The following is a 9,364-nucleotide window of genomic DNA, read 5'->3' on the forward strand; positions in this document are numbered from 1 at the left end:
CGATACATTATTGTGACATTGGAAGCGGTTCTGGAACAGCAGTACCTCAGCTTAATTGTAACAAAAGTGCAAATAACATGGAAAAAATTTACAATGAAGACATGGCCCCTAGATTTGGGGACGTTTGTGAAGGAGTAGTAGAAAGTTCTTGCAGCAGTGTCATGTCAGACCGGTAAAAGGAATGTAATCGAGCCAGAGTGTCTGGAAAGTTGCCACAGTTTTGAGTCCATGTCCTCTGTAATGATTGCCGATGATTACTTGCCACACCTTTTCACTTGTCTCACACGCACATGGAACTAGGTGTTTGGCTATAGGCGTGTGCAGAAGGGGGGGGGGGGGCAAGCCCCCCATCCTTCCCTCCTCCTCTAATCCTCTAAGGGGGGCGCCAAGTTGCCCCCATACCTTCACTCTGTTGGATCTGTGCCGTCGCTTTTTAAAGTGCAGGGTTATGGCCATGCAGATTTTTTTTGCTGGCAGCCGAGGACTCTGTTGCATTCCAAGCCACCTTTTCCCCTGGAAAGCCGGTGTCTCGATTAAGGAACCATTGTGAGAAGCGCGTCGAGTAATTTTCAATTCTGCATCCATGGCGATGCTTGTTTCGTTTCTTAAGCGCAGAATATTTTGTATGTACTTGCTATTCCAGCACATCAATAGAAATGTTAATAATCATTCCTCATCTCCGTGTTGTATTTTGGCAGTAGGGGCCTTAGAAAATGGAAGGGGGGGGAGGGGCTACTGCAGTGAAACTTCGCTCTCCCTAATGCAGAACCCTGTGCACACTATGTATTTGACTACAATGTTTCTAGATTTGTGCTTCGAGAACACTATGTATGGCATTTTGTATGTGCATTGCAAATGTTGAAATGCCACCCTAGGCTCTTGCACTACTCTGATGGCTCCATGTGCTAATTCCTCTGCTATGAAGCCCGAAGAAAAAGATTTGGGGCAGTGAGCAAATACTGAGACCTCTGGAAGAATGCAAGGAGAGTCTACATGCCCTGTATGGTCGACTGCGTCAGCTGCATTATCAACCTCTGCTTGTAGGTAAAAACAAGGGTAGTGTGGGAGTGTGTCATGGTAAGGGTTAGGGATGCTTTTGCCTGTTGACTTGAGTACTGGAGCTTACTGTGTTGTTATGCATTCATGGTTGTTGGTATAATCATGTGCTGTTATGCATTATTTAATTTTAGACTGTATGAGAGTGTATCTGGATATGTTCTGCCCATAGCAGTTTGTGACACGATTGAGAGTTTCTCTGTGCAAAACGCCACACGTACAGGTGTCAAATGTGTGCGATGTAATTGTGCAAAAAGGTGGTTTGCAAGCATTGGTATTATGCCAATTTGCCAGCTTCATGGCCCGTTATGACGTGCATTTGCGCCTGTAGTTGCCTATAGTTAATAATAATACAGCCCGTAATGTGAATTTGCATTGAAACTTAGAATGTTGACTTGGTGTATTACATTCATTGTTTTTCTACAATCTTGTTTAATATCATTGCTGCAAAATTTGAAGGTCAGCCGCACTGCAGAGAAGGCAAATATTTACGCGGTGTAGATACGCGCGAACGTTTGCCCTACGCCGTCTAGACAACGAAATATGATGACGAGTGCAACTGAATGCGATTTCGCAAGCGGCGCGCGCCTATCAGCCGCGCTTGGTTTCACGCGTGCTGCGCGGCCCGAGATTGCGCCGCCTGCCGCTCCAGCTGCTTGCTCGGCCCGTCCGGCAACATTGGCTACGTTGCCGCCTTGGCAGGTCGGTTGCCCTGTCTCCGTTTGGTGGGTGCCGTTGCCCCACTGAACGTTCACCTGCCGTCCGAGGACAGCCTGTTTGTGATCGCGCGTCAGATCAGCACGCAAGGCTAGGCCTGCATGCGAGCGGACTAAAGCCCGCACCGCCCGCACTATGGCCTACCAAGAACCTACGCGGAACCTCAATGGCGGTGGTGCCTCCAACGGAGTGTCGAGCAGCTTACTCCCGCAGCCGTCGTCCTACCTGTCGGGCGGCGGCTACGGGGGAACGCTGTCAGTGAACCGCGCGCCCGCCGATGGACAGTCGACGCTCAGCAACGGGCCGTCATCCGCGACGGCGTCCGGCGGAGACTCGCGCTTCCCTGCGACCCATCCGCTTAGCGGCTCCAAGCACCTCTGCTCCATCTGCGGTGACCGGGCGTCGGGCAAGCACTATGGGGTCTACAGCTGCGAAGGCTGCAAGGGATTCTTCAAGCGTACCGTACGCAAGGACCTGACGTACGCGTGCCGCGAGGAGCGACGCTGCGTTGTCGATAAGCGGCAACGGAACCGTTGCCAGTACTGTCGTTACCAAAAATGCCTCGCGTGCGGCATGAAGCGCGAGGCCGTCCAAGAGGAACGTCAACGGGCTAAGGACCGCAACGACAACGAGGTTGAAAGCACTAGCGGCGGCGTTGGCGTCAGTGGCGGTGTCGGAGGGCCGGGCTCTCCGGATATGCCACTCGATCGCATCCTCGAAGCTGAGATGCGCATAGAACAGCCGGCACCGTCCGTTTTGGCCGCCGACGCGGCTGCATCAGGCCGCGACCCCGTCAACAGCATGTGCCAGGCTGCCGACCGCCAGCTTCACGAGCTTGTCCAATGGGCGAGGCGAATTCCGCACTTTGAAGAGCTTCCCATTGATGATCGCACTGCGCTGCTGAAAGCCGGCTGGAACGAACTGCTTATTGCCGCCTTTTCGCACCGTTCTGTGCCTGTACGCGACGGCATCGTTCTCGCCACCGGTCTAGTAGTGCAGCGGCACAGCGCGCACGGCGCCGGCGTTGGCGACATCTTCGACCGCGTACTAGCCGAGTTGGTGGCGAAGATGCGCGACATGAAGATGGACAAAACGGAGCTTGGTTGCCTGCGCGCCGTGGTGCTCTTCAATCCGGATGCCAAGGGTCTCCGAAATGTGGCCAGAGTTGAGGCGCTCCGCGAAAAGGTGTATGCAGCGCTTGAGGAGCATTGCCGTCGGCATCACCCAGACCAGCCAGGCCGCTTCGGCAAGCTGCTACTGCGGCTTCCAGCTTTACGTAGTATCGGGCTCAAGTGCCTCGAGCATCTCTTCTTCTTCAAGCTCATAGGAGACACACCCATCGACAGCTTCCTGCTTAAAATGTTGGAGGCACCAGCAGATCCCTAGCCTTCGATCCTCAAAGACCTGCTGCAGTCATCATACTTGTGACCAGAAGATCACGAGGCAGCAAATATGACATCTGCATATGCAGAGCTGTTGCGATTGTCATGTTCACAAGTCTGAGCCACTGGAAAATGTTTCCGACACCTCAGGCAGATTTGTCAGCCCTTCCTTACTTACATCCTCTTGTGTCACCGATGCATTTGTGTGTGTTAGTGCCAGTCTGTAGTGAAGTGTGCTGGAAAATTTTGCCAGGATATATTTTAGCTTGACAAACTGTTCTAAGCATGACAGGAAAAACACCAGTGGTATGCCCATAGAGGTGTCAGTTTGCAGTTGAATGAGAATACTTTGAACAGCAGAGAAGGCATAGCTTAAGTGCAAGCTTTAATGCCTATGCTTCTGACATGCTCATATCTGCACTAAGTTATGCAGACGTTCTTGCAGTGCTATGAGCTAATTGCACTGCTTCTAAAACGTTTTCCAGTCTCTTTCACATGCCTTTGCACAGCCCTTACTGGTATGTGGAAGTGAATTGCCCATCTTGCCATGAACTGTGCTTGTTTAGAACCCTCTGCCACTGTTGTCTCTTTTATATTGGCAGTCATGTGTTGATGTTTTAATGTATTTAATGTGCCGATTACTTGTAGGCCCGTTGAAGGTGTTTGTGTCTTGTTTGGGTTTGTGGAGTGGCAATTGAACCTGATATGTTTATTGCTGATAGCAGCAGTGCCTTTCCTCTTCAGTTACTCTGTTTTTCTTGGCAAACATTAGCTCTGCACTGTCCGTTTCCCTGCAGCTTGTTTGTTCTGCATTTTGCTAGAATTGTTGCTGTATATACATCTTGCATACCCACGGGAACTTGTTTTTGTTGACTCTGAAAGCATTTCCTTTGCTTTCATTGAGGTAGCAGCTAGCTTGACACTTAATTTTTTTTTTTTTTAAAGAGAAGCGATGTGAAATAGATTTTATTTTTGATGCCGATGTTTCATGTGGTAACCTTTTGTTCAGGTTCATGTGCAAGGATCAGCAGACCACAGTTCTTGAAGAGTTCAGTATTCCTGCTGCCAACAGCCAAGTGTACCATTATGTGGCAGTCATTCTCCGCTCTCTTTGATCTTCAGTAATGCGACTTCTGTAAACCTCACATTGGCTCAAAGCTCTTTACTACAGTGGAAACTGTTCTCATCACCACGAAACTTTGAAGCTGTAAGACCTACACAGAAGCCTGGCTTCTTAGTTTGGAAACTGTTTTAACACTCTGGTCATGGTTGAATTGCATGTACACTTATAAGAGAGACTATTTGGGGTATCTTTTAAACATGTTGCTCAAGGAATGAAGCTTTGAACTGTTTTAGCAGCTGTTCTTACCAATATAAAACTGAGATGCTACTCGTAATATCTGAAATTTGGCTTCAGGGCAGATAACACTCATAACTGTATAGGTATTGCTCCCAATGCCTCTAATAATAGACTTTGAACTTTGATCAAAGGACAGAGCCTGAAAGTTAGTGAAACGTTATGCTGGAAAGATATGCATTTCTTGCATAGGACGGTTGCTCCTGGCAAAAGGGAAAAATGAGTTCGCAGCTGACCTCAGATCTGCTTGCTTGCTTAGCTTCCTTTTTTCAGGCACAGCACTGTGCCTGTAATGTCATGCTTACAAATAATACAGCATTTCTGACGTATGATACCAGTTTGCACAAACTGGCACCTGAACACAGTCTTGGTGAAATCATTTAGTATTAATAAATACTTATTCCAAGCTGCCAGAATTGCATGCCAAGAAAGTTAGTCATTGTCATTGAAATGGAACTGAAAATATGTCCACATTTTGTTGTGTATTCACGCATAGTTTAGTGAGGTTTCTTTAGTAATTTCAGACCTAGTGCCGGACTGACAACAGAAAACCACTTGAACCAGATGTCTGGTAAAAGTTGTACACACTCTTGCATTTGCATCCAAGCAGACTGGTTGCAGAGGAAACAACCAAAAATTCATCGTTAGGCTGCTGAAGGAACTGCATCCAATGTCATACCTGCATGTATAGTTTTTTTTTTTTAGATATTGTTTTCCAGTTGCCTGTAATTAGAATTATAATTGCCACTAAGTATGCCATTAATGGATGTTGTCATGTTTATTTGGATGTCCTTCAGTTGGATCATCCTTTTGGCTTGGCAAAAAAGTAATTTCAGCTTTCTGTGTTAGTCACTTGGTCTGTAATACAAAGAAGTGAGCTACAACATGCTTCAATGGCAATTACTTTTGTTGTGTGCAAATCAGTGAAATCTGAGCGTAAACAATGAACTGAGGGTGGTAAATTCATCGCAAAAAGTTATCAAATGCTGAGTGTCTAGGATCTTGTACGTGAAAATTTAAGTATTTTGTGTGAACGCATCCAGCTATTGCATTGCAACCACAAACATGATGCAAGTGCTGTCAGCAATGTGTTTTTATCGACAGTCACTGCCCGTAGTATCTAAAAAGTATTGAGATCACAGCTGGTTGCCCGACTTGTTAGCACGACTTGTTATCCACAGGCATTCACATTTCGTTTGAGAGATCGGTTCAGTCATGCCTTTCTTTCTTTTTTGTCAATCACATAGGTAGTGTGGCAGGAACGTTGAATTTGTTACTGTGCTTTAATGCTTCAGCAGTTCGTACACTTTTACTGCTTTTATTGAATTGATGACCTACATTCTCTTAGTAGTGTAATGATTTGCAGCTTTACTGCCCAGGGTTCGATAGCTTTTATCTAATGACATAAATGCGCAGAAAGCTGCATGCCCGCAGCTCTTAGTGGCTAACCTTTATTTGCAACAACAGTGTAGTAACCAGCTCCTGTCGAGTCCGGCTTCAGCTATGCTCGCCTTTCTTGAGAATATTGGGATGCAGAAATGTACCGGAATACCGAGCCACATTAGAGATTGCTGCATGTAATCCACATAGTCTGCCCTTTGTGCAGATTTGTGATTTACACAATAGTGTTGAATGTTTCAGAGCTTCAAAAGAAATGCGATTACTGTGAGCAGAGCAATGCCGCGTTATGACCATGATATTCTTTTTTTGTGTGTAGGTGCTGGCTTACAATTCTTTGCTCCAGTAAGCAAGGCCACTAAGTTTACTCGAAGACATGTGTTTCATGAACAGTTCAATCTTGCATTTCAAATGCATCTTTGTTTTTTTTTGGCTCTGTGACCTCTTTAGAGTTTGTCTTGCAATTATATCTGGAATAGCAGTTTGTCACCCACTGCATAGCCTACTTGTTCGTTATGCAGCTGCAAGTTTTTTGTACTTACTGGACAGGAGTATTACCGAGCGAGACATTGACTGCAAAATGAAAAGCCTTTTTTTAGCCATGCTTGAAGTTTGAAAAGGAAAGAAAAGCTTCCTAGTCAAGGCTATTCACTGCCTCAGTTTGTCGCACACTGTGTTTGTGGCTGAAAAAGGCCTCTGCATTCGGAGCCAAGAGTGCAACCAAATTCCTTCCTGTGCTTTTGCTGTGTTTGCAGGGGACTGACTATACTAGCTTCTGAAACGCAGCGCATTAGACTTCATGCGTGGATATTAAACGTTTCGCTTGCAATCTGAGAAACAAAAGAAACAATGATTTGATTCAAGAATAAAGTAGGGAGGTGATGTACAGAGTCTGGAAACAAAGTTCATGTTGCTTGCTTGGCTGTGTAGTATGTAAGCAGATATACAACTCAACCATGGCACGGGTATCGTGTTTACTAGGGCACCTTGGTATTCGTTACTTGGCTGCCGAGGCTTGTTGTGACATATGCTTAGAATTGTAGTGCTTGTTGGTTCTCTTTGGTGCTATTGTGTTTGGAAGCTATAAACATTTGAGCTCGGTGCCAGCTGCTTTTGGTAGAGCTTTACTTCCGTTTTATTGGCATTTGATCCGAGTGCTAAGTGTTGCTTTAGTAAGCCATCTGCTTTTGCTGTTCTGATGCCTTAGCCGCCAGCCACATTTGTCCAAATATGTGCGAATGATGCGCACGTGCCTGTTGTGATACACGTTGCAAGATTGTAACGCGCAGCAAATTGGCCTGCCAGCCGCTATGCTGAGCAGAGCATGAACAATGCTGCAGTAAGGCATGATCGATGGCCGTAACCTTTCAAGGAAAGGTCACCTGCCTGAAGCCTTGCAAATGGGAAGTTAATGTGACTGTTGCCGTTTTGTTGCAAAGCAGTATGAAGTGAAGTAGCAGTTGATTTCTGGTGTGGCCGCCTTCTTTCCCTTCCCAAGCATTGCATTTCTATTTTCTCTTAGAGTAGGAGGGCTCTCAATGGTACGTTGACTGATGGTATGTTGACTGAAGAAAAGTGCGCAGCATTTTGGAAGTTAATGTACTGACCTAAGGTGAAATCCTCTGTCCCATGGAGATGCCGTTAACAAGGTGTTAATAACAAACACAGTTTAGCTTACATAATTTCATTTAAGAGACTATGTGCATGACGGACTCAGAAGCACCTAGATGGTGCTCATGTGACCACCACCTGCGTTTGCCAGGGTAGCCCTTGATGTCTATGCACTTCCCACAATCACAAGCATGGCTCTTTATAAATCGAGACATAATAGATTATTCCTTGCGCATCGGAGCAAATGAAGTTCTGTTTTAAAGGTCATTATCTAGTCAGGAGAGTAGAAGAAAACAAGACTGAAAAATTTCTTGTAGTTACTTGTTAATGGTCTTTTTTTGAGAAGACTTTTAGGCCATGTTAAAAAGCTTGTGCATTTGGCAGATGTTAATTAGATGACAGCCCTTAATGTCATGTAAACTATAATCGTATATACTGTGCACATGTGGTGACTTGTGGCTTTTGTGCAAGGCATTTCCTGTCTTCAGTAGTTTCTGTTGTATTTCAGTCATGAAGCAGTGTGTCACATGCACCTAAAGTGCTACCAGCACACAGGCAGCCAGCATTATAACTACAGTTTTTTTTTCACATTTATGCTGAGCTCCTCACATTTGTTTTGTGCCAAAACATTCTTAATGTTGTATGTGTTGAGTTGCTCACCTTCAAGACATGCCATTTTATTGAAGAGTTTCTACACCGGCATTCTTGTACACGAATACAAGCACGACCATGGTGCATTGTATGCCTTCTGTATCAACCGAGTTGTGGGTGCACCACGTTGGGTCGATAGGTGTCATGGTTGTGGTAGGGATTCATAGTTTTGTTTTATAATGGTGATCGAAAGTTTTGCTTCAGCCTAAAAGAACTTATCTCACACAGTGTGAGTACTGTTTGTCAAATTCTGAAGATTGTATGGTTATTGCTGTGTAAAAGGCAGTTTTGTTTCGTGCTTCTCAGATGGCAAGTGTATTTTTACCAGCCGGCATTGAAACTGTGCTCTACAATATTTTCTGAAAAGAGGGAAAGTGGCTACCAGCCTATCTTTGTACCGTTTCTGGTGTTTGCAATGCTGCTGGTGTAAAAAAAAGTTTTTTTTTTTTTTTGCACAATTATTTCGTTCTTACGATTTCGTAGATAGTTCCAAGGAAGGAGCAATGCATGTGACAGTCAGCATCAGTTGAATGATTAGTAACTTGTATAGAAGCTGGCTGATGGAGTTAATATTCATTAAGCATACACTTTCGTATATGTGGGAATTTTTAAATGTTTGTATTGATAAAATAGCCATCGGCTGTTGTGACCTGCTATGTGTGTTTGAAACGGCCAGGAAAATGTTTTTTATGTAGCAAAATATGAAGGACAATTTTTGCAGGCCTCTTAGCCACTTTTCTCTTTACACGATATTCATTTTTCCAGGGTGTGCTGTATGTGAGAAACTGAAGCTGCACTCAATAGTGTGTGTGAGTGTGTTGAATAGTATGTGCTAAATGATGAAAAAAAAAATGGTGGTGATGGCAGTGAACGTGAACTGTCTAAGTGCTTAAAAATAAACTGGTCGAACATCCTTGAAGGACTCTGCATCCCATTTTGCAACCTTGCCTACATTTTTGGGACTATTGCTACCTGAAACGCTCAATGTTAAAAGTGGCTTTTATGGAGACAATGCGAAGAAATGGGGTTATAAATGCTGCTAGGCCAAAATGAAATGCAAGCATGTCAAAACAAACAAGAATGTGACACAGATATATCCAAAGGGACATGAGTGTGAAATTTGGTTATGGGCATAGGTTATGGCAGAACAAGCCATTAAGTAGTTACGAGGCAATTTGATGAAAACATAGAA

General features: G+C 44.9%; 1 pseudogene; it reads left to right on the top strand.

The window, feature by feature from the left end:
* The first annotated feature begins 1,676 nt into the window (after positions 1 to 1,676).
* Positions 1,677 to 9,086, top strand: LOC146191121 (retinoic acid receptor RXR-alpha-B pseudogene; annotated as a pseudogene).
* The last annotated feature ends 278 nt before the right edge of the window (positions 9,087 to 9,364 follow it).

Source organism: Amblyomma maculatum, chromosome 4 (assembly GCF_055883805.1).
Source record: "Amblyomma maculatum isolate TAMU_Amacu chromosome 4, ASM5588380v1, whole genome shotgun sequence".
NCBI classification, from domain to species: domain Eukaryota; kingdom Metazoa; phylum Arthropoda; class Arachnida; order Ixodida; family Ixodidae; genus Amblyomma; species Amblyomma maculatum.